Source organism: Triturus cristatus, chromosome 1_2, assembly GCF_964204655.1.
Source record: "Triturus cristatus chromosome 1_2, aTriCri1.1, whole genome shotgun sequence".
Taxonomy (NCBI): domain Eukaryota; kingdom Metazoa; phylum Chordata; class Amphibia; order Caudata; family Salamandridae; genus Triturus; species Triturus cristatus.
In genome coordinates, this window is record NC_140580.1 from 922,280,835 (window position 1) to 922,306,765 (window position 25,931).

The following is a 25,931-nucleotide window of genomic DNA, read 5'->3' on the forward strand; positions in this document are numbered from 1 at the left end:
AGACTACCTTTAATGGTGGACTGTCTTCCCTTTTGCGTGGAATTGTTCAACTACTCTTCGTATATACGCCCTACTAGTTCCGTAGGAGCCATAATCTAAGTACGGGGATTCCTACTGAGCCATTTGGGCAGGTGCTCACCTTCAAATCTGCCGTTTCTTTTCAGTGACACTTAACCTTGACCAACTACGAGAAACTACTTGGAGTAAAGATGTATTTTAAGTACCTTAACAGTTCTTCCCTGTGAACGACCTCTAATAATAGACATCTATGCCTCGCCATCACCGTTATCAGATATCCCTCAAGCCTTACTCCTTGCCTTTTTTGGTTAACAGTATCGATAACTAGTTAACAGACGCCACCAACACTTAGTACACCACCCAAAACATTTCAGATTTTCTATAAGGTGAGCCTCTCAATCCAGTTCTCAACATCCCTCAACAGAACCTAAAAGAACTAACCGACCATTGAGCAGAAGTGGGGCTGTACATACTAGTCTCAAGACCTGCCAGCAGTCTAATGACAATGCAGACAGAATACAGGGCACCCACTCACATAACAAATAACACACACAAACACAACAGAAGACAGTACCCTCTGCTGTACTACCCCAAAAGAGCTGCATTGGATCAATTCTGCAATCCAAAGGCCCAGATTAACAATGCTGGCCGTATTTCAGAGCTCTATGACACACTGGCCAAACATTTTACAAACACAATGCTACAAATCCAGGAAACACATCTTTGTACTCTGCCATTATACTCTACCCCTGCAGGAATGTACCCCTCACTGCATCCATCCACAAGGCAAAACTTCAATTGCTGGCAGCACCCTCACCCTATAACGCTCTCCACTCTAAACAAACTAATGCCATCCCATGGACCTGCTGGATCTCCATTATGCCCTTGTGTCTATTATTTTTCAAAAACAGAAGCCCAGCAAACGTACTGGTGCACCTTAATGTGGATTCCCTCCTCAGCTCATCCCCAAGCAGAATTTAAGCCAATAATGGGGACAGACTCTGCACAAATCGCCATCTTGGAGGATCTAAAAGCCATGGAAGACAACATAACACGTGCAATTTATTATTCCTGGACCTCTCAGCAGGATTCAGCACAGAGAATCATCAAATATTGTTCAAAAGACTGGTGGCCTGGTATTCATTCTTCACAAACAAAACCCAAGTGGTCCATATAACCACCCCCTCACCCCACCACCTCTTCAACCAAACAAAGGAGTACTTGAACGCTCATGCCACCATTATTCAATGTATACATGCTGCTGATAAACTCATGAATCAGTCATAAACTCACGAATCAGTCATTTGGAGTGGTATGGCATGCTACAACTATGAAGATGATCCGTGTGTCATCAGTAAAGTGTAAAACCTACCAGGGCATCCTCAACATCCTTCTCTGTTACTTATACAAGACCAATGGCTGAATACTCAAGAACCACCCTAAATAAAACCCGACAAAACATACTTCCTAATCTGTCATGCCCCATGCAGCATCCCGTGGCCACAAACTATTGGCTACAGTGGCCCCCATTATTAAGTCATTGAAATTAATTTGGGATAATGGATTCAGAACTTTCCTTAGAGTACCATGCCAATAAAGTAATCCACACATCATATCTACACACCCTCTGATTGGCTTATGTGATATGCCTGAAAAGCTTTCAGATCATAATTCCCATTCCCCTCTCCACTAGTTTACACAAACATAGTCATCGTGGGTCTCCCATGGTACCTCACTGGAAGACTCTACATCCAAAATGCAACTGCCAATTTCCTTCTAGACTTATACCCCGGAGAGCATCTCTCTTCTCTTTCTGACCCCTGTCCATTTTCTGGTCACTTAAAGAGTCACATTTGAAGCTGTGTGTCTCATTATAAAGCTTTCAATGATGAATGGCCCAAATTCAACAGCTCAGGTTCCCCACATATCTACAAGTCCTGTACTCTCAAATCCAATAATGCTCACCTTAATAGGAAACTAAGCTTCAATAGGGAAATAAAAGGCTGACCTCCGGAGCTCGACTCAATACCAGTTTTCTATTCACACAAACACGGAATGCACACAGAAAACGCCATGGCACCACACACAGCCTACAATAATGCACCAGCACAACAGATAAACAATCAGTTCACCACAACTACTATGCCTAGTTTGCCCCACCTAGCACTGCTCCTTTTAATAATACAATATAAGAAAACAGCAGTTCTTATTAAAATTGTAAGTGGATATTTGATGGAAGGAGAAGCCCAATAACACATTAAGACTGTTCAAGTATGTAGATAGGAAAACGAAACAAAGTAGTCATACATTGGTTGTGTCAAAAAATAAACTGTATTTCACAAATGCAAACGTGTGACGTGGTGCATAGTGTCCCATGTGGAACAGAACCGAAAAACAAACCATAAAAGATAGTACAATTATACAAACAATACAAAATAGAAAGTACAAGTTACAAAATTGTAGCAAACGATCAAATGAATAAATTATCAATTGCAAGAGAGCCCTGTCGACAATCAAAGGGGTCGGATAAGTGGTTTGTTTGAGTAGGGCGATGACGTTTCAACCCCCTTTGTAAAATGGGGTCTTATAAGGCCCAAAGGATTTTGGGGAGAACTGAACAAATCATAAAATAAACACAAAGAACACAGAGTGCACACCACCAAAGCGTATAGTAAAGGGGAAGGAGACTTGAGTGAGATATTTCAGATAGTTGGAGCCGTGCACCATGAAAGGTGTTCATGATCTGGCACCAAAGTACTGCCCAGGGGTCGCGCTGCAGAAATACAATCCGGCTAGATAAATCAAAGCGCGCTGCAGGGATCCAGTCTCGCCGCTGCATTCCATTTACAATTCTAATAAGAACCGATGTTGTTCTGATATTGCTTAAATGACCTGGTTCTTATTGAGTAGGGTTGCCTTTGTGTTTGGTTAGAATCCTTTTCATGATACTGAATATCACTTCACAACAACCACCCCAATACTTTTTGCACTTTTACACACTTCAATCCGCTAATATCCAGGAAATGGTATTACTGGTATGATGTTGCAGGAATGGCTACACACCTCAACATAAGATACCAGCTTTCATCTCATCCCCCACACTCCATTCCCTCTCTCTTCACTACCTCCCCTCTCACCGGCCACCCCCAGCCAGGCCTCTCTACCGCTCATTACATGAGGACAAGACACTATTTCAACTAGCAATATTAGCTACGAATCCACACAGGTTAACTCTGTACACCCCATATCACAAACCCAGTTCTGCATCATGCCATGACTCTATGCTACAAACCGGACTGCTGTTGATCGCACTGAAATACCACTTGACAAAACAGTCTATAAGATGCAATATGTTACAAATTTACTCAGATTCAAATATACCAACCCATAATTCCACAGCTAGGTTCTAAACACTACACTGCAGTTGTTACCTGGACACCGAACCACCACTAAAACACAATAGAATATCCTACACCCACTCGCCAGATATACCCGCGCTACAACATCCACTCAACTTTAACAGACAAGCCCAAAAACCTGGACAGGACTTAGTACAGTTGCATACGTTTCTCTACGTCTAGTTAGTAAATATACAGTTATATGAGAGTCACAGCACCAGGATACCCTCAGGAGTGATCGTGCTTTTTACAAATACACATAACATAAACGGAGATATACATTAGACAGAGAAAATAGAGGTTTTCAATGCTCACCAGGCGCATAATTATTACAAAGTTTAAAAGTACTGAGTAGTGATAACCAACAGGGGGTAGAAACAACCGCAAAGTGTGTGTTTTTTTTTTTACATGAACCACATACAGAGGTAATGTTATTGGCTAGGGTGGGCTTGAAGGTACATAAAGCTGTACGTCTCATTGTTCTCAATGAATCTGACTCAATGTTAAGTGCACCGAGTTTGAGACTTAAATAGTATGACCCAATATCGCAGCCTAAAATATCGTACAACTATGGTAGCGGCTGACACCTCTGTGCCATTCAGAACCCCAGCTGGCACTTTATAAAACCAGAAGTCTCTCAGCTGGCACATTGTGGAATAGGGGGGGGGGGGAATCTCACAAACTGGAAGAGATCACAGGGACTGAAGTTAGATGCATCCTAGAACCTGTACTCAGCTGAGACGGGTTGAAACCAGAGGCCTCCTTAAACCTGTGCAGCGGATGCCAGGACAGATAGCTCATGGCCTGTTACAACCTGTACAGTGCAGAGGGAGGCTGGCACCATAAACTAAGAATCTGTGCGGAGCAGACAGGAAATGAAAATAAATGCTTTTAAATCGTAAGGGTAGTCAGACTTGACCCGACACAAACCTGTAAATGTTTAAACAGCAGAGGCTATAGTAGTGATTGAGTTGGGTGAGGTGTACCGGGGTTGAGAGGGGGTTGGATCGGGCTGTCGAAGGGACAAATGGGGAGGGATAGATAAGGGGAGTCATGGAGTGGCTAAAGGGGCGCCGTTGGCATAAATAAGCATGTATAATATGACTGTGAAAAGCAAATGCATTTGGGAAAAGGAAAAGCAAAGCTGTATACGAGTCATGGATCAGTAGGAAGGAAAGGGATGTGTTAGGGGATGCTAAGCTGTGTATAGAAGTACCGGTGCCTGAACCAGGAACATTATGATTTTCCCTGACAGCTCCTCATCGTACCCACGGCTTGATTTCCCCCATCCTCCATTCACGTCTGTAAAAAACGGCGGCCTTCCTCCACCTCAACCTCCCCTCTCTCTGCCCCTCCTCAGCCTCCTGCCTGCTGCACCCCGTCCCCAACTGAGGCCCCGGCGAGAGGGGCACAAAGGCCGGAACAGGCCGCAGCCGGGGCCTGGAGTAGGCCACTCTGCCGCTTCCCTCCTTCTTTCCCGGGGTGCCGTTCTTACCTGCTGGTCGGGGGGGTCGGGCCCCGGAAACCTGCTGGAGCCGTTTCGATAGGGTAAGGGGGGCCAGGAGCCGGGTCCGGTTAGAGTGCGGCCGCCGCGGTGTGTCTGTGTCCGGGCTCCGGGGGCGGGGAAGGAGTTGGGAGGAGCCGTAGGAGGAGTAGAAGGCGGGCACCCCCGACAGAGCCACCCCCAGCCGCGCCACCCACCAGGGGCAGCATTTTGACAAACACTGTCTTTAAAAAAAATCATGATATAGCTTTACGTTATAATGGTGGTACAAGTCAAGCAACAGTTTGTAAAGACAATACAATTAACAGTACGTTTTCATATACTAAACATTGATTGCCACATCGCCTCCTCTAGGCGCTTGGCTTTAGGTGTCCGGCTGTCCGCTAAGGAGGGAGGATGGGTTCAGGGTGCTGGAAGGAAATTAATCGGTTTTTAGTATCTCTCCCTTACCAGCAAGTGTATGGGCGATGTACGAGAAGGAGCAATTAGGAGTACGTAATTTGTTGATAATTTTGAATAGATGCAGCACGTGGAGTGAAATCTCTTTGCTTTTTTGATAGCTTCGATTTAATTCTTTAAACGTGTTAGAGCCTGAGGTGGTTATCCTCAGTGCGGTTGTGTTCTAGTACTCTAGGTTCACTTTTAAACAGTTTATCAAATAGTGGTGTTGAACCAGGTAATATTTCAGTAGCGAGGTTGCTGATAACAGGTTTGTGAAAAAGCCAGACAGAACTGAATGTGGAGTTTGTGCTACAAAGTAAGAGCAGATACTTAAGGCATCAACAGAGCAAATTGTATATAACATAACCGACCAGGAGGCGTAGAAACTTTGACCACCATAACTGGATCTTTATGGTTAAACTGAATTTAAAAAGTAACTTACGTTATATAAAACATACAAGTTATCAATAAAATGTGTAATTATTAAAACGAAAAGGATAAGTATTATTAAAGCAACTGCAGCAGCTTTCATACAGTGGACGAAATTGGCCAAAGCCATATAAGCTTACGTCACACATTAAACAGGTGTAGCCTGGGCAAACAAATGTAACCTGGAAATTAGTGCATGCGTCCCTCACACACAAAAAAGTGGTGCTGGATGTGCATCAGCGGCAATGCAAGCGCCCCTCACATACAGCAGGTGCAGCAAGAGCAGCACGTAAGGTTCCCTCGCACACAGAAGGTTCTGCATGAGCAGCAGCAGGTGTTCCTGCAGTGAATGGTTGCAACGTAAGCTGAAGCCATGTTTGCATTCCTCGCACACTAAAAGGTGCAGCACCAGTACAAGTTTCCAGAATAGGCACAGCCTGGAAAGCAAGAATGGGAGCTGCCCTCACGATCAAAGAACTGGCACTTCATGTACAGCAACAGCAGTAACAACATTCCTTGCACTCAGGACAAACACAGCTGGCAGCAGAAGTACCATCTCCCCTCACACACAGCTGGTGCAGCATGATCAGCAACAGTTCTCAGTTCTCCGTTCTCCGTACAGAACATGGACTACATAGACAGCAGCAGCACAGGCATCCCTGAAATGCATAACAAATAAAGCATAGGCAGCAGCCTGCCCACTCACTTTCTGCTGATGTGTCCCTGTTGTCTCCAGACCTAAGCCTGGCACATTCTCCCTGAAGTGAGTGATCTCCAAAGGGGCGCGGCCTAAGAACAATATCTAAATAATGTTTAAGGGGCATGGCCTTTCTTCAGAAGTGCATATCCTAATTCACGTGGCCTAGAACCACTTCTGGTCCTCCTAGTCCTTCTCTTCAGAGTACAGGTTTTACCAGTCCTATTCCTCCTGGTTTGCCTGGTCTTCATGGTCCTGGTTTATCTGCTAGTCCTCCTCTGTCTTTCACCTCTGCGTGCTCTTCCTGATGAGAAAGTGAATTTAAACATACATGTGCATTAGGTTGAAATGGAAGATGGTAACATATGCCCTATGTTAGCTAAACACCACCCTCAACAGTCCAACGACATCGGCCATACGAAGGGTGACACGGGTCAAACTGCTCACTTCGGTCAACTACGCGTGGCAGACATTCCCCGGTAAGCTAGCAGCTGACTTGGAAAAAATACAATGTTCAGCTTACAAGAAATTATTCCACCTTTCTCCCTGTACAAGGAACACCCTGATTCGCCTAGAATTTGATCTCATGCAACAAAAATTAGAAGGGCTGGCCGCTTTTGCAAAGTACTTTTTCTGGAAACTGCTGTCCCAAATAACTCAATGAAGGCTCTCATAAAAATTATTTTCACTAGCATTAATAACCCCTGGTCCATAAACATCATGGCAGCTAAGGAATCTTTGCAACTGATGATGGAGAACTGGTACCTAAACATAATCTATTATACATGCATCAAAACCACAATAAAAAAAACAACTACACCTTCGGTCTCCTGAACTAGACATGGTCGCTCTCGAGGCAAAGAATTTGCATGAAACAGCCAAATTGCCTCAAACAGTCCAAACATCAAAGTCTCATCTTAACCAGGCTATTGGGAAATAGACTCTAAATCTAATTTTATCAGCAAGGTGTGCCCCACTCCTCATAAGAGAACTGCACCCATCCTTGAATCCCTTGGATCCATCACAGAGTGTAGATTGTGCAATAAAGGGAATCATTGGCCTACGTACTCCTATTGCCTGGCACTGTGACAGGCCCGTCAAACACTCCTTAGGTACATTTTCCTCCACAAGGGCACCCGCCCAGCCAACAAAGTCGTCTGCTTATCATACACCTTGGACACTGTGGCAGACATGGCTAAGTTCGGGAAATTTGTACAGCACAACCGCTCCCTCCTAAAAGAAAAAATGGCAGAAGCAAGGAGCGGTCTGACGAGTCACATGCTTTACAGGGGTCCAACATCTGTACGATGCCCTAATGCCTGATAATTTGCACTAATAAAAAAACAGCAAAAGGATGACTGCACTTTAAAGGACGACCTTATCAGAAGGCACAAACTTGTACATAAGGTCGACAAGTCTAAACAAAAATCTAATCGACACAACTATTTCTTGCATATCAACAGACAAGCTTTTCATTTTGATCTGTCGTAGAGTAAAAAAACAAGAACCAAGGCTTATCATGGGCGCTTGATTCCCTAGTCTATGAACGGCTGTACAGATACGCTTAATAGCAGACTACAGTTGCCTTTTACTTGGTATATGGGAATTTTCAATAGCACTTGCACTTTATAGCAGACTTGTACCGACCATTCGCAACACTCTATATTCGCCTTGTTTTAAGTTTGGCAAAAATAAACCTTGCCCAACATTAAGCTGCTGGGACGAGAGTCAACCTGTCACATATTTTAAATTTGTTGCCTAGATTTTATGAAGTACTCTGCAAATTAAGATCACATCGAGATTTTTAATTTGATTGTATGAACTTTTTCTACAGTAATGAATTTAAGTAATCTCGCAATAAAATTATTAATTCATCCATTCCATTCATTCATACATGTGCATTTAAAAAAAAATGTTGAAATATTTTTTATTAACATTTCTGTAACAGAAACTCATTGCATTACATGTGAAATTGGCTTCTTTTCATGTGATAATCGACAATTCATACATGTGCATTTGTACATAATTTGTACATACATGTTTACTATGTCAAAGCTTACACGCATGTGTGCCTTAATGTGTGCTTTTGTATTGTATTAATCATTTTTATGTTGTTTTTATTTTAGCTTGAAGGTCACCAACATCTTAATATATTCCTGCACATTTACACGAGTTTAATGTACTGTTGCCATTTAACGCCATGTTGTACAATTGCACATTTACTGAACTGTGTTAGTAAAACAAAGCATAGCCACATTATTGGATTGGTACAATGAAGCGAGAATTTTACAAAGAAGTGGAGTCAGCTCCTGCTAGTACTACTTTTATCATGTTGTCAAGGGCCTCTAACATTCCTTCCCAAAAGAAGATTCTGGCACCTGCTCATTAGTCATTATCTATGAGTTTTTGCTTTATCATGTGGTCTCCCATTCACTTGCATTGAGATGAAATATATAAACTTGTAAAGTTCTGGTCGATTGAAAGAGCATTTGCTTTAAAATATGTTTGGTTGTTTGCTGACTGTTTTGAAATGCATTTTAGTTTTTAAAGGTTATTCCGAGTGTTTCAGTTTTATTTTACACTGATCCTACTAGTGGTCTGGGACTGGTTCCATAGTCTGGAGCCTGTTGGTCTTCGTGGATCTCCCCCTACTCCTCCACCCATTCCTGCTTGTCCTCCTGATCCTCCAGGTTATCCAGGTTTTAGTCCTCTTGGTCCTGATTTTGGTCCTCTGGGTCCTGGCGTCCCTGATGTCCTGGTGCTCCTCCTCTTTCTCATGCTATTCCTGTTCATCCTCCTCTGTCAGGTAATCTACTTCTTCCTGGTCCTCCTCCTCTTGTTTCTGGTCCACCACTCCTTGCTGCTGCGGGTCCTCTTCTTCATCGTCCTGGTCCTCCTCTTCGTCTTCACAGTCCTCATGGTGGCCGCCCTCCTGGTCCACCTCTTCTCCCTGGACCATCAGATTGCTTCACCTCCACCTTTTCTTCCCTGTTCTGTTTCTCCTGGTCCTCCTCCTGATAAACGTTCACCTCTTGGTCTTTCTTCTCTTCCTGGTCATCTTCCTTCTAATGCCGATTGTCCTAGTCCTGGTCCTCCTATCATCGTAATGGTCTGGCCTGGTCCTCCTGAATGTGCTGAACCTTCTCTGCCTCCTGGTCTTCCTGATCATACTTCGGGCTATCCACCTATTGTTTCTGCTGGTACATCTGGTCTTAGCCCACCTGGTCCTGACCATCCTGATCTTAGTCCTCCTGGTGGTCGTGTATTCTTTGTCTCATTTCACCTTGTTCCCTATTCCTCACCCCTCTCACCATCTTACTTCATACTTGCTGCTTCTTTCTCTGCTACTTTTTCTTTATTGATCATTACCCATAGGCTCTCTAATATCTCTCTTTACACCCTTCTCTAATATCTCTCTACCTCTATCGCTATGCCGCTTTTTATTTCACATCTCTCTAACTTGCTATCTTTCTCTTCACCTTTGTAATAACCCCACCTCTCTTTATTTATCTTACCTGGGTCTCTCTGTTTCACTTCCATTCTCGCTATGTGTCTTCTCTCTTTCCACCATTCACACTTCTCACTTACTTTATCTCTGCTTCTCAATTCTCCTTACCTGACCTATCTTTCTATACTTTTGACTCTCTCTACTCCACCACTTTTCTATCTGCCTTGCATCTCGCCGTACTTCTAACTACCGCACTACTTCACCTCTCTACCTTAGCATCTCTCCGCATCTGCCTCTGTATAATTCTTCTCTATTCCTACCTTACCTCTCTTTATTTCACTCATCGGTGTACCACAACCCACTTCCTCTCTCTACATTTCCTTCTCCCTATCTCTCGCTGCCCATGTGCAAAACGTCATCTATCGCTCTACCTCTCTTCCTCTACATACCTCTTCCTCTTTATATCTCGCTACATTTTCTTTCTTGCTACCTCAACTCTTGCCCTTTACTTACCTATCCCTGCTTCACCTATCTGTCTACATTTCATATAGGCCTTTTTAACCCTTTACCGCATCTCGCGCTCTACACACCATTTATTTGCCTGTATCCAAACCCCAGACATTTATTCACCTCTGCAGAGTCAGATGCTACTATCAATCCAGAAGAACGCGCATAGAGAAACAGGAGAGAAGGGAAAAGGCAGGGAAAGAGAATTAAGATGAAAATTATCAGATTTGTCCTGATGGAATGGTGGAAATCCACAGACAAGTGCTTTGATTTTCGTACTGCAGCGAGAATGCGGCATGTGAAAGGGGATGTATGAGGGCTTGAAAAAGCTGAAAATGGATAAGAACATGGTGCCCTGAAATATATTTGCCTTGACCCTGAAAATCTTTGAGATGGCACTGGGGAGCATTGGAAGCTTCTTTAGGACGGCTAGGCCGTCGTATCCGTGCTGTTCAGTGTGGGATTTATGGGACAATCGCAGCATTTAATTTTTGTAGCGGGTTTCAGTGGTGGAAATTGGCACTCATTTCAGGGGACTAGGACTTATTTTTCATAATCACTCATTGACCCAGAGGTAGAGAGAGAAAAGCAGAAAAGGGTGAAAGGAGGTGGAAGAAAAGGTAGGAAATAGTAACAAAGGGAGATAGCAGAAGTGAAATACAATTTGTAAGAGAGAGATAAAGAGACAGGAAGTGTATGGCGTGGTAGAACAAAGAGGAATAACACGCAATAAAGACGCGGCTATCTTGCTATTCGGCAACCCTATGTATCGGGGAAGGCTGGAGGAAGACTCCTAAGGAAACCTGGGCCCGTGCACTAATGATGATCATCATCATTTTTAGGTCGAGGACCGTCCGGTCTGCCGAAGGCAGAACCGGAAGTCAGAGATTTAATGTTTTGGAGAAGAGGGGCTTGAACCCGCCCCTCTTCTCCCCTCTTCTCCATTGGCTGGCCTCTTGAATGCTGGCCAGCCATTGGAGAAGAGGCTTTGTCACTCCGAACAGGCCCCGTCCTTTTCGGATTCGGGGGCGTGTTTTTTCGTTACTTTTCTAATTATCTCCTCCAGCCAATGGCAAGAGGAGAGAACAGAAAAACACGCCCCCCAATCCGGAAACGCCGCTGCCTTTCTCCGAGGCATTTCTGCTTCGCCTCGGAGAAAGGCGGTGGTGTGCTTGTTTCTTGCCATTTGTGACACAGGGTAGGACGCAGCATGACCTTTCAAAGGGGTACCCTATTTTCCTTAATATGGCACCACTGTCGGAATAGCAGCAGATTTATACCTGGAACGCAGCCATATAGATATCATACTATAAAGTGCATAGTGCTAAATGTATAAACACATGGTACAAGCGCAGACCTAAAACAGATATAGAGTCAGAGTGACCACAGCAGCAAATTGGAAACACAGCGCTTTAGCCTCACCAGGTTCAGGGCAGTGCATCGTGGCATAGGCGCAGCACTTACGTTTTGACGGAACTCACAGAAATTCCCCCACTCCTTGAATAGCAGCGGATTTTGAGACCTGGTACATAGCCACATATACATCACACTACAAAGTGCATAGCGCATGGCAAAGTGCAAGGTGCGACCAATTCTCTTCCTGGCCCTGATCCTATTATATCTGTCCCGGGACACATAACAGTATCGATCTAGATACATTACGCAGTTACAAAGGCATAAACATGGTAAAAGGACTCGGCGCGTCCGACCAAGTCTAGCGATCATTAAAGCACAGTCTTGCAGGACACTACAGTCATGTTCGAGTGGTGGCCGCTGACTGGCAGGTTCTTATTCCTAGGGGCCCTCAGATGCCCCGGTGAGCTTGGGCAGAGGCAAGAAGGGGTGCTCTGAGAGGTGACATAAAGGACACCTTGTTGTGAGAAGTTGGCCTGATGTATGATGTCACTAGTTATAGTGTACACCTTATATCAGTCCAAATACCCTTATGGTGATTGGTTGTAAAGTCAACCTTATAGACCAGCTATCCTAGTGGTAGCATGGACAAGAGCAGTCTTAGGCTAAACTCTGAATGGCGTGTGAAGCCAGCTGTGATACCATATATAATCCCTTGAATACCAAATGAAAGGACACCACAACAGATATATATATAAAATAAAGTGTATTTATTCTAAGCAAACCCTCAGCACTCTTTATGAGATTAGAGGTAAGTACAACACAGTCTTATTAATGCATACAGTAAGTCACACAGGTAAGTAATACAGTTAGGCCCTAGGGGCCACGCAAACCATATACTAAGTAAGTGGTATAAGAACCACTGTCACGGAAATAGAATAGGCCTAGGCCTAGGGAATCGCTGGGGCTACACTACACTAGCGTTAGTTAGGAAGTGGGAGGCCCACGGGATTCGTGTGCAGAGTGGAAACACTCACGCGTAATGCGTAAAAGTCAATAGCAATAGTACAGTTTAGAAAACGGTAGATTTAGGACACTTCCGGAGTAGCTAGGAAGTTGAGACTTGAAAACTAGACACTAGGATAGTCACTATCCTGATGAGCACCGGAGTACCCAAGTTACCTAGCCCACAGGCTGCGGGTGCATAGGGGTGAAGATGCGTCGTTTTCGTCGTCGACTCCTATGGATGCCTGAAGAAAGATGCTGACAGGCAGTCAGTGAAGAGTGTCCGGTGGATCCCAAGGCTGGGATCAAGAAGAGAAGAAACCTGCAAGCAGAAGGGACAGAGTCAAGGTCACTAGCCAGTGACCACGTGGAACCAGGAAGGAACCAGGCGATGTCGTGAAGAGTTGCAGGTGAAGGTGAAGCTTGTCGCTGCAGCCAGGAGGACCAGGAAGCGTCGAGGACAACCAGGACCAGGAGGCGAGCTGTCCCACGAAGGCTCTTGCTGTCGGCGGCGTCGAAGTTGGACTAGGACTCACCAAGCCTTGGCAAGCGGAACCCACGAAGAACGAAGGACTTGCTTCTGGTGCAGACCAGGAAGGTCTGGGGTGCTTCTTCTTTGCAGAGAAGCGGGAGCCAGTCTGGAGGAGCCAAACCAGCGCAGAAGATTTCAGGGTGCGTCGTCACAGAGGCCACTAGCCAGCGGGCAAGCAACCGGACAGACGCGGCAAGCAGGAAAATGCTGACGGGCCCCACGCAGGACTCGTGGAGTGTGGGGGGCTGATCTTCGGTGCAGATGGTGCTTGGGGTTGGGGCTTCTCAATCCCCGGTGCACAACTTCGAGGGTACCTCAGAAGCTGCGCTGTAAGTTACTAGCCACTTTTCCCAGGTAGCCGGTCCCACGTCGCTCGTCGCCTCCACGGATCTCAGCTCTGCTGCAGATGTGGATGAGGGTCGGAGAAGTCTGGAAGTCAAGGCTCTGGTCGGGCTCTGCAGTCGGTTCCTCGTAGAACGGTCGCAAAGCAAAGGGTAGTCTCTTGATGGTGCCTGTTTGCACAGGGTAGCCACTCCTTGGCTACAAGGGAGATTCTTCAGTCTTCTTCTTTCGTCGAATGTCGAAGGTCCAGAGTTTCTGTTCAGTTTTGCAGGTTCAGGATAATCTAAAGTCTTGAGGCCCAACTCCCACTCTTATACTAATCTGGGGGGCTGGGATACCTGCTAGGTCACGCCTTATGGGTGGGACCTGGGAGGGGGTGGTTACACCCACTTCCCTTTGTCCAGTTTCGCGCCAGAGCTGGGGCTGGAGTGCCCCAGCGCCGGTTTGAACTGGACTATGCAAGGAACACCTTGTGTGCCCCAGGCATGTCTCCTTCCTTTCAGCCCACCCTGCCCCAATACACTAAAGGCTGTCTGGGGAGGTGCTAGCACCTCCCCAAGCAGGAAACCTATTGTCCAGGCCTCCCTGGCTGGGATCACTCCCAGCAGCAGGAGGTCAGACTTGTGTCTGTGGCAGCAGCATCCATTTTGTGATGCTGAGGCTTTGGTTAGAGATAAACAGCAAAGTAGGATTTTAACATGTCTCTCCCTCTAGAAGGGAGGAATAATATCCTCATCACCAGAAATGGTATGGGGGTATTATTCCAAAGTGTTAGACACCTTACACAACATGTTTTGATAAAGCCAAACCATAGTTACCATAACCGTTTAAGATTATAAGGCACTTTAAGAGTATATGGTAGGCTATATCATAGAACAGCTATAAGGACATGGTTCCGAAAGCTGCAGACAGGCTCAGCTCATGCTAGAGCACCATCTCACATGTTACCAAGCACTCTGCCTCCAGGATTGTTAAGGCCTGCCATAGGAGTGACTGATAGGTACACATGTGTCTATATATAAGGGTAGATATAGGCATACTATATCTAAGCAAGGGGTGATTACACAACCTTGCCCCAGCTGAGTGATCAGCCAGTTGTGTCTGATTGGAAGGCCAGGCCAGGGGTGGCATAATACATGCTGCAGCCCCTGGGAGGCCTAGGGTACACCTATGCCCTGGGTACCTAGGGTACACTGTACAGGGTCCAATAAGGTGATCCTTACCAATTGGTTATGTACCTAGGGTACATGGAGTCCATTTTAAAGAGAGAGCAGACAGCCTGAGACCCTGAATGGCAGGATCTCAGGCCAACTAAGTCGAAAAACCAGCTAGACACTAGGCAAAAAGTTGGGGGTAACCATAGTCAGATATCCACCTTCCTACACAACCCCCCCCAAACGAAAGGAGATAAGGCTGGCCTTGACAAGGTAAGCCTTTATTGCCTAAGTGGCCATATAAGGAAGAACCAGCACTGGCATGGTTACCCCCTGTCTCATGGTCCACTAAGCAATCCCTCATCCTAAAGGTATCATAGGGTCTCCACCATAGGGAATCTCTACCTTGGGTGTGTCTTTGCAAAGTAAAAGGCTGGTGTTGAGATGGAGTACTGAAGTGAGTGTCCTCAAAGTGAGGCCTCAGCTTCCTCCAATCATCCTCCACCATGGATGCCTTTCTTTCTTTCACTGAGTTGCACTGTGCTCTCAGGGTCAGCCTCTGGCTACCTAAAGCTGGAGGCTGGGTCCCTTTCGTGGGCTTACTGGAGGGACAGGTCAGGTTTGGGGCCCTAAGGTCCCAGGTTTGCCTGTGCCCAAGAGAATCCCTCTGGGGGAGGTCCCTAACTACCTGTACAGGGGATCCCTCAGGAATGCTTTTACCCATCACCTGGCTAGGGCTACTAGCCAGGCAATCCTCATTCTTTTGATTGGGGGGTTCTTGTGGACAGGGGCCCTCTTGGGGTCCACTGGCCTCCCTGACCTCTGCAGCCCTGGGCTGACTGAGGCAGGGTAGAGAGAGGCAGGCTACCTGCACCAGACTGGGTCCCACCTTGGAAGGGGCCACTGACATCAGAGGCTCTGCCAGGCCAGGCCTGGCTACCTCTGGGGCAGTTCCTTCACAAGGGGTGAGGTCAGATCCCTGAGGAGGCTGACCTTTTCCTAATGTCTGGGGAGAGGGAGACTTTTCTTCCTCCCCACTACTCTCTGTTTGTGTGGAGTGATCCATAGTTTCAGGCTTCACTACACCTAAGTCAGTCTGAGTATGGGCTGAGACCATTACAGCCTTGCCAACCTTTTCAGGAAGGCACTCAGTTGGTGTTTGAGCTGTGACTGTCACAGCTCTGCCAATCTCTACAGGGAAGTCTGTCTTTGCCTGGGATGTGGCTACCACTGCCCTTCCAACCTTTTCAGGGAGGAAAGCTACTTGGACAGGGGTTGTGACTGGCACAACCCCACTACCCTTTTTGGAAAGGCCTACCATTTTGGAATGGGTGTCTTGTTCAACTCCAGCCCAAGCTGAGAGTTCTAAGTCATTCCCCAGTAAGCAGTCCACAGGCAAGGTTGGAGACACTGCCACCCTTTTAGGGCCAGTGACACCTCCCCAGCTGAGACATACCTCTGCCATGGGATGACTGTTCTGGTTGCCATCAATGTTAGTTACCTGGTATGAGAAACCAGGCAAAAGCTGCTCAGAGGGAACTAGCCTATGGGCCACCATAGTGATGCTAGCTCCAGTGTCTCTGTAGGCCTCAGCTTTTCTACCATTGATGTAGGGTTCCTGTCTGTACCTACCCAAAGTGTTGGGACAGGCAGTGAAGTTGGCAAACCCCATGCCACCATCACAGACAAGAGTAGCTGCTGTAGGGGAATTGGCTAAGCCAGAGTCCCCCTGTGTTCCCCAAGAAAACCCAACCAAATTTTTGGGGGCACTCCCACCACCTGGGGGATTACTGCTGACAGTAATAGGTGGTGTGACAGGAGTAGTTGGAGGAACAGTTTTGTTTTTAGCCTGTGGACAACTGCTGTCAGTTTTCCAATGCCCAGGTGTTTTACACACATGGCAGTAAGGCTTTTTAACTGTGGTAGAGGAGGGAGCTTGGGACCCACCACCCTGTGTGGAGTTTTGGGGCCCTGAGGAAGATTTCTCTTTTGCTTTATCCCCACCCTTCTCTTGAGGCTTGGTGGTATCTTTCTTTTGGTCACCACCCTGATTTTTAGGCCTAATCCTGGTCCTGACCCATTTATCTGCCCTCTTTCCCAATTCTTGGGGAGAGGTCAAATCTGAGTCTACCAGGTGTTGATGGAGAAGCTGGTTCTGACAATTACTAAGGATCTGCTCCCTCATAATCAAGTTGTACAATCCTGTATAGTCCTGCACCTTGCTGCCATTTAACCAACCTTCCAAAGCCTTAGTGGCACAATCCACAAAATCAGACCAGTCCTGTGTCTGTGTCTTCTGGGTGTCTCTGAACAACAACCTATATTGCTCAGTGGTTAAGCCAAACCCATCTATCAGAGCACTCTTCAGGACTTTGTAATTGTTTGCATCCTCATCACTGACTGTGAGGAGCTTGTCTCTGCCTTTGTCAGAAAAGGAGAGCCACAAGATAGCTGCCCACTGACTTTGGGGTACCTGCTGTACTTTGCAGGCCCTCTCCAAAGCAGTCATCCACTTGTGGATGTCATCCCCATTCTGATATGGGGGGACTATCTTGCTTAGGTTTCTATGGTCATAAGACCTATCCCTATCTCTAGGAATGTTGCTGCCACCAGTGGGTTCTAACCCACTTAACTTTTGTTCTCTAGCCAGAGCAAGCTTCTCTTTGGCAAGGGCAAGTTCTTCCCTCTGAATCCTCAGATTAGCTTCCCTCATTCTGGCTTCATGCTCCTTTCTCTCAGGTGAAGTCATTCCCCTGTGAGAGGAAGCATTAGAGATGCTAGAGACATGGGAGTGGATGGATTCCCTTGAAGGGGATCTGTCCCTCCTGCTTCTCTGTGTAAGCCTACTTGGGGGTCTGTAAGGGGGGACCCCATGCAAACTCCCATGTAAACTTAGGTTAGCCTGGCTAAGTCTTCCTACTTGGCCCTGGCTGTCTACCTCTCCATCTGAAGCCCCATCTGACTCCTCTGTGGTGGGTAGACCCTCCTCTGTGCCTAGGGCACCTGCCTGAGATGCCCTATGAGCATCATACTCCTCTAGGAGTTGTCTTAACTGCAGGAGGGTAGGGTTTGCACCCTGTTTTATTCCTCTGGAGGTACACAAGTGTCTCATCTCCTGGAATGTTAAGGTATCATATCTAGAGGGGATCTTTTGCAGACCTGATCCTCCTGAGAGAGCATCTACTTGATCTACTCTCAGAGACATGATCTAGTGAGGGTGTGGTGTGTGCACCTACCTACACTAGTTGTATCTAATAACCTCTCTAGTAGTTGTAGTCAGGGTGTGTTATTCCCTTCAACCTACAACTACAAAGTCCAGTAGGACTTAAGTATAATAATCTATGTTATATGTACCTAGACAATATCTGTGTGATCTTTCAATTTAGTATCTCAAGATTACAATGGTATTACAACAGCAAGCTCAGATCCCAACCGCTGCTCACCAATGTGAGAAGTTGGCCTGATGTATGATGTCACTAGTTATAGTGTACACCTTATATCAGTCCAAATACCCTTATGGTGATTGGTTGTAAAGTCAACCTTATAGACCAGCTATCCTAGTGGTAGCATGGACAAGAGCAGTCTTAGGCTAAACTCTGAATGGCGTGTGAAGCCAGCTGTGATACCATATATAATCCCTTGAATACCAAATGAAAGGACACCACAACAGATATATATATAAAATAAAGTGTATTTATTCTAAGCAAACCCTCAGCACTCTTTATGAGATTAGAGGTAAGTACAACACAGTCTTATTAATGCATACAGTAAGTCACACAGGTAAGTAATACAGTTAGGCCCTAGGGGCCACGCAAACCATATACTAAGTAAGTGGTATAAGAACCACTGTCACGGAAATAGAATAGGCCTAGGCCTAGGGAATCGCTGGGGCTACACTACACTAGCGTTAGTTAGGAAGTGGGAGGCCCACAGGATTCGTGTGCAGAGTGGAAACACTCACGCGTAATGCGTAAAAGTCAATAGCAATAGTACAGTTTAGAAAACGGTAGATTTAGGACACTTCCGGAGTAGCTAGGAAGTTGAGACTTGAAAACTAGACACTAGGATAGTCACTATCCTGATGAGCACCGGAGTACCCAAGTTACCTAGCCCACAGGCTGCGGGTGCATAGGGGTGAAGATGCGTCGTTTTCGTCGTCGACTCCTATGGATGCCTGAAGAAAGATGCTGACAGGCAGTCAGTGAAGAGTGTCCGGTGGATCCCAAGGCTGGGATCAAGAAGAGAAGAAACCTGCAAGCAGAAGGGACAGAGTCAAGGTCACTAGCCAGTGACCACGTGGAACCAGGAAGGAACCAGGCGATGTCGTGAAGAGTTGCAGGTGAAGGTGAAGCTTGTCGCTGCAGCCAGGAGGACCAGGAAGCGTCGAGGACAACCAGGACCAGGAGTCGAGCTGTCCCACGAAGGCTCTTGCTGTCGGCGGCGTCGAAGTTGGACTAGGACTCACCAAGCCTTGGCAAGCGGAACCCACGAAGAACGAAGGACTTGCTTCTGGGGCAGACCAGGAAGGTCTGGGGTGCTTCTTCTTTGCAGAGAAGCGGGAGCCAGTCTGGAGGAGCCAAACCAGTGCAGAAGATTTCAGGGTGCGTCGTCACAGAGGCCACTAGCCAGCGGGCAAGCAACCGGACAGACGCGGCAAGCAGGAAAATGCTGAAGGGCCCCACGCAGGACTCGTGGAGTGTGGGGGGCTGATCTTCGGTGCAAATGGTGCTTGGGGTTGGGGCTTCTCAATCCCCGGTGCACAACTTCGAGGGTACCTCAGAAGCTGCGCTGTAAGTTACTAGCCACTTTTCCCAGGTAGCCGGTCCCACGTCGCTCGTCGCCTCCACGGATCTCAGCTCTGCTGCAGATGTGGATGAGGGTCGGAGAAGTCTGGAAGTCAAGGCTCTGGTCGGGCTCTGCAGTCGGTTCCTCGTAGAACGGTCGCAAAGCAAAGGGTAGTCTCTTGATGGTGCCTGTTTGCACAGGGTAGCCACTCCTTGGCTACAAGGGAGATTCTTCAGTCTTCTTCTTTCGTCGAATGTCGAAGGTCCAGAGTTTCTGTTCAGTTTTGCAGGTTCAGGATAATCTAAAGTCTTGAGGCCCAACTCCCACTCTTATACTAATCTGGGGAGCTGGGATACCTGCTAGGTCACGCCTTATGGGTGGGACCTGGGAGGGGGTGGTTACACCCACTTCCCTTTGTCCAGTTTCGCGCCAGAGCTGGGGCTGGAGTGCCCCAGCGCCGGTTTGAACTGGACTATGCAAGGAACACCTTGTGTGCCCCAGGCATGTCTCATTCCTTTCAGCCCACCCTGCCCCAATACACTAAAGGCTGTCTGGGGAGGTGCTAGCACCTCCCCAAGCAGGAAACCTATTGTCCAGGCCTCCCTGGCTGGGATCACTCCCAGCAGCAGGAGGTCAGACTTGTGTCTGTGGCAGCAGCATCCATTTTGTGATGCTGAGGCTTTGGTTAGAGATAAACAGCAAAGTAGGATTTTAACATGTCTCTCCCTCTAGAAGGGAGGAATAATATCCTCATCACCAGAAATGGTATGGGGGTATTATTCCAAAGTGTTAGACACCTTACACGACATGTTTTGATAAAGCCAAACCATAGTTACCATAACCGTTTAAGATTATAAGGCACTTTAAGAGTATATGGTAGGCTATATCATAGAACAGCTATAAGGACATGGTTCCGAAAGCTGCAGACAGGCTCAGCTCATGCTAGAGCACCATCTCACATGTTACCAAGCACTCTGCCTCCAGGATTGTTAAGGCCTGCCATAGGAGTGACTGATAGGTACACATGTGTCTATATATAAGGGTAGATATAGGCATACTATATCTAAGCAAGGGGTGATTACACAACCTTGCCCCAGCTGAGTGATCAGCCAGTTGTGTCTGATTGGAAGGCCAGGCCAGGGGTGGCATAATACATGCTGCAGCCCCTGGGAGGCCTAGGGTACACCTATGCCCTGGGTACCTAGGGTACACTGTACAGGGTCCAATAAGGTGATCCTTACCAATTGGTTATGTACCTAGGGTACATGGAGTCCATTTTAAAGAGAGAGCAGACAGCCTGAGACCCTGAATGGCAGGATCTCAGGCCAACTAAGTCGAAAAACCAGCTAGACACTAGGCAAAAAGTTGGGGGTAACCATAGTCAGATATCCACCTTCCTACACTTGTATCCTGTGAATGACCCTCCTTCTGACACCTTGGAATGTAGTCCAAGGAGAGAGATGTCCAGATCTCATTACCATAAATGCCCTCTTGATGGTCACATAATATAGCGCTTCGAAGTAGGGCTATTCTTGTTTGGCTTAAGAGGAGTCTAGCAGCAGCCACCCATGTGCCCGCTTGGCTAGCGTCATTTTGTCCTCCTACCACCAGGGAATGTTACAGCTGTGCAGTGGGTCGGGACACAAATTAACCCTTCACCTTTAAAGATGCTTAGTCGGGTGTTGGGGTGTGTTCGTGCTAAGACTCGCTATTCGGACTCACAGGAACACCAGAGCGCCCGGCTTTCCTCAGACCCTCCCTTGGCATATCCGTGTCATTCTTCCATTCATCCACGCAGTGTGTGACAGAGCCCTGAGTCCAGTGCGGTGCTGCCAGGGTGATGATAAATCCAGTGCAGGTCAGAGGCAAATTTTCATAGCGCTGTTTGGAAACGTAGGCACTAGTTTTATATCCCAGGAAGGATAGCTCGGTGGGGGAGTCGGCAGCGCGCGTGACACAAGATGGCCGCTGTGACCTGAGCTCACCTGCTTTTTAGACGACCAATTTGGGACAAAAGGGGGGGTTTGTTCTGGTTGTCCTTCACAGCAATTCCCTATTACTCCTTGGGGAAGCTGCAGAAGAAATTTAGGGCACGTCGAGCAAAGGAGTAAAGCACGGTTGGCTCCTTTCATTCTCCTCAGGAAAGTCTCCTTTCACCTGCAGGGCTCTGTATGAACTGTAGAGGGGGCAGGCATTTCATCATCATCAAAATATCTTTATTTCGGCCTGTATGGCCATAAAAGCACAGATAAACAAGCATTTACAATGCAATGGTCTCGGCATTGGTACAGTTAGAGCTATTGGCATTGCTCATGACATTATTTTTGTTTATGTTTTTGTTTGTAAAACATTTAAAGAAACGGCATTGTCATGAGCAATGCCAATAGCTCTAACTTTAACAATGCCGAGACCGTTGCATTGTAAATGCTTGTTAGCTGGTTGAGATAGAGCCACCGAGCCCCACCCAGTATTATTCCTTAGCCTTGCAGCCAGTACAAATGATCTTTCCAATTGGCTCTCCATACCTTCACTTATCCAAGCTGTTTGAAACTGAAAGCAATGCATTGTACTGTATTGTATTGTATTGTACAATTTGTATACCACTTACTACCATCGTGTTGGGTGCTGAAGCACTTGCCCACACAGATAGAAAGCTACACAGCGTACGCCGTAGGGCATATGGTTGGATGGGTGGTGTTCGAGCCTGTATAGAGGAAATCTGAGTTTAAACATGAATAATCTGGAAGCAGAAGGTAAATTTCAAATTGAGAAAGTTCCCTCGTCCTTCAGGAGGGTTAGAAAATACGGGCCTCATCCCAAGTGTCCAAAATGGACAGCACCAAAAGAGTGCATCCTGTTCCAAAATGGTTACAAAATCACTCTACAGTGATGCAACACAATGCATTGTAATGAGGGCAAAGATAGGACTGTTTTCAGATAGAAAACAGGTTTTCAGGAGGATATGACTCGATAGAAGTAGGTGCTTTGGATCACTTCAATGCCTAAGACCAGTCATAAAATTCCTCCAACACACTACGCCATCTAGTTGCCACTGCAACCCAAAATGTAACCAGTTTACGGAGGCAAAAGGCCAGAGACAAGCAAGCAAGGTTCAATCCAGTAGCTTTTTTTGCTGTATTTGTCCTTGGAAGACCCCGGGGGTTGTTAGGCGTCTACAATCTCCAGGGCAGACCGCAAGGATGGCAGATGTGGAGGTACTCCTGTCGTTTTTAGGAACAAGTGGACTCTTCACCTTGGCAAGGTCTCGGGAATTGGGGACGGAGAGGCTCTTGATTTTTCAATCATTATCTCGCCACACTTTACGCTTGAAGGCATTTTGGTCTATAGGCCCCCCCCGGCCCTGCCGGACCATTCCTGAAAGCCTTAGAGGAGGTGATTGTTCCCAGGGCCCTTCGATTTTCTAACTTCTTACGGATTTTAATATCCACTTGGATCGAGTGGAGGCGAATGATACCAGGGAGCTTTGTGATTCACTGAGTCTAGCCCAGCTCTCCCATTGGATTAGTTCATCGTCGCACCGAGGGGGTCACATCTTAGATCCGGTCTGTTCTAACTTCCCGCTATGTGTTAAAGAACCTCTGTAGGTAACTTGGTCGGACCATTTCCTGATCCAAATTTCATGGACCATTCTGATGTCCAAATCAGCTAGTAGCCTCTCTCAGAGCAGGCAGTCTTATAGAATAGACCCTTCTGCCTTGAGTTTGGCCTTGCTCGAGGCGCGGCATCCTATCGCAAAAGATCTCAGTGGAGCTCTGGAGGTTTTTCGAACTGGATCTTGCAGGCGGTGGCTTCATTATCCCCTCCCCTCGCTCATAAGCGAGCCAGAACTTCTCCCTCAAAACCCTGGTTCTCTAGTGAGCTTAAAGAGAAAAAGCAGCATTGTAATAAGTTGGAAAGAAGATGGAGGGTGGCTTATTGCCCCCTCGCTAAAACTTCTCTTAGAACGGCTCAGAAAGCTTACTATAGTGCCATCGGTTTAACCAAAAGTCGCCATTATGCGGACCGCATTTTTCAGTCCAAAAATAACACCAAAGAAATGTTTTCAATTGTTCAGAGTTTTGTTTCCCCATGTGCTGAGCATATTACTCTACCTACATCTGACACATGGTGCAAAAAACTGTCTAGGTTTTTCATTGATAAAATCCAGATGATTCAGGCCAGCCTGGGACAAGGAAGTATAGGCCAGGCAGGACTTCCCTCTACAATTATCTCTGGTCCCAGTGTATTTCTATCTAGTTCATCTCCCTCCTTAGTGGAATTTTCTTTGATTACTCCCCAGGATTCACTGACCATTCTTAATTCGCTAAAATCGGGATCTCCGGTGGACCCCTGTCCTGCCAGGCTGCTAGCTGCTGTGGCGGGGGTAGTTAATCCTGAGATCAATTCTTTTTACTCCAGATACGAGTCGAGCGGCCAATGTTCAACACAGTCCTTAGAGGGGCTAGGTGAGCTTTTGGAGTCCCTGTTAGGATGGCGTTCCTGTAGTCGATTTTAGAGAGAACTGGGGATTGGACTATTGTCTTGAGGTCATCATGGGGAAGAAAAGGTTTCAATTTCTTGAGGTGTTTTAGAGAGAAAAGAGCACTTTTTGCAGAGTTTTTGATGTGGGCCTCCAAAGATAAGTTCTTGTCAAGGGTGATGCTTAGAGACTTAACTGAGTCGGATTGGACGATGGGGCAGTTTAGGGCGACCAGATTCTTGAGCCACTCTTGGATTGGATGATGGTTGCTTTTTGGAGAGAGTAGGATTAGTTCTGTTTTATCTGGATTGAGTTTTAAGCGGTTAGCGTTGAACCAAGTTTGGATCTCGGTTAGAGTGGCATTGAGGTGTTGGATGTCGCTGGGAGACTTGATTTTGAAATAGATTTGGGTGTCATCAGTGTAAAGGTGGTAATTCACTCCAGCTTGTTTCAAGATGATTGTGAGGGGCTCCATGAAAAGATTGAAGAGGGCCGGGGAGAGGATCGAGCCTTGCGGGCCCCAAGTTTGATTTTTGTTGGCTTCGAGAGACAGGAGTTGATTTTAATTTGTTGTGAGCGGTGAACCATTTTAGTACTGTGCCATTGATGCCGGAGCGCTTCGACAAGGTCTCCAGAAGCGCTGGATGATTTACTGTGACGAATGCCGCAGATAGGTCAATAAGGATGAGTAGGCAGGCATCACCTTCATCTAAAGCCTTGTTAATTTCGTCAGAGACGTTGAGCATAGCTGTTCCCGTGCTACAGCCTTTCCTGAATCCTGATTGAAAGGTGTCGAGGAGGTTGAACTCATCAATGTGTTTGTTGAGTTGGTGGAGAACACATTTCTCCAATGTTTTTCAAAGGAATGGGAGGTTGGAGATAGGTCTGAGGTTGTTGAGATCATTAGGGTCGGCCCCTGGTTTTTTGAGAATGGGTGTGATTTGTCCAAGTTGAAGGGAGTCTGGGACACAGCCTGAGGTGAGAGAGGCGTTGATGATTTTTGTCCAGAAAGGGGAAATGGTGTGGTTAAGTTCTTTTATGATTGTGGATGGGATGGGGTCCATAGTGTGGGAGTAAGGCTTTAGGTTAGAAATTATACTGAAAACCTCATTTTCCGACATTAGCTCAAAGTCGGACCAATGCGCATTGTTTTTTAGCTGGAGGCAGACCTGATTGTCCTTGGTAAGAACTCTTTCTGAATGATCAGGGGTGGTTAGAGAGGGGCAGGTTAAGAGGGAAGGAGAGTTAGAGGCTTGGATGAAGGATTGATCAATTTTCGAGACTTTATTAGTGAAGAAGGTGGCAATTTCTTCAAAACGTTCATTGGTGGCTTTGATTTCTTGAGAGGAAGTGCAGTTAATTTGGCTTTTGACAATGTTGAAGAGTTCTCTCGGTCTGTTTTTCGCCAGATCTAGTTGGCTGCGGAAGAAAGACACCTGTTCACTGAAAATGTGTTTTTTGTATGCTTGCTGAGCAGATCTAAGTTGCGCTAGGTGTAAGGTCGAGGGGTTTAGTCTCCAAGACCTTTCCGTTTGTCTGAGTTGACGCCTTTCCTCATTCAGATCCACGTTAAACCAGGGTTTAGATTTGGTTCGCCTCAATTGTTTGAGTTTGAGAGGAGCTACTTGGTCTAGAACCTCTGTCATTTTTGAGTTAAAGTGTGTAGTGAGGTCATCGGCCGTCGATGATGAGGGTTGGAGTTGAAGATGGGCATGAATCCTGGATTCAAGTTCGGATAAAGGGATTGCTTTGATATTTCTGGTCCAGTGTTTAGGTTTGTCATCACAAATAGGTTGGTGGAAGACAAGCGCATCAATCTTGAACAGAATGACTTGGTG

General features: G+C 46.5%; 1 protein-coding gene across 1 annotated transcript in view; it reads right to left on the minus strand.

The window, feature by feature from the left end:
• The window catches only part of CTNNBIP1 (catenin beta interacting protein 1), a 136,140-nt gene extending 131,088 nt beyond the window's left edge, over positions 1-5,052 (minus strand). The window contains exon 1 of the mRNA XM_085609791.1: positions 4,912-5,052. The gene's annotated coding sequence lies outside the window, so the exon portion shown is untranslated. The remainder of the gene's footprint in view (positions 1-4,911) is intronic.
• Between the last annotated feature and the right edge of the window lie 20,879 nt (positions 5,053-25,931).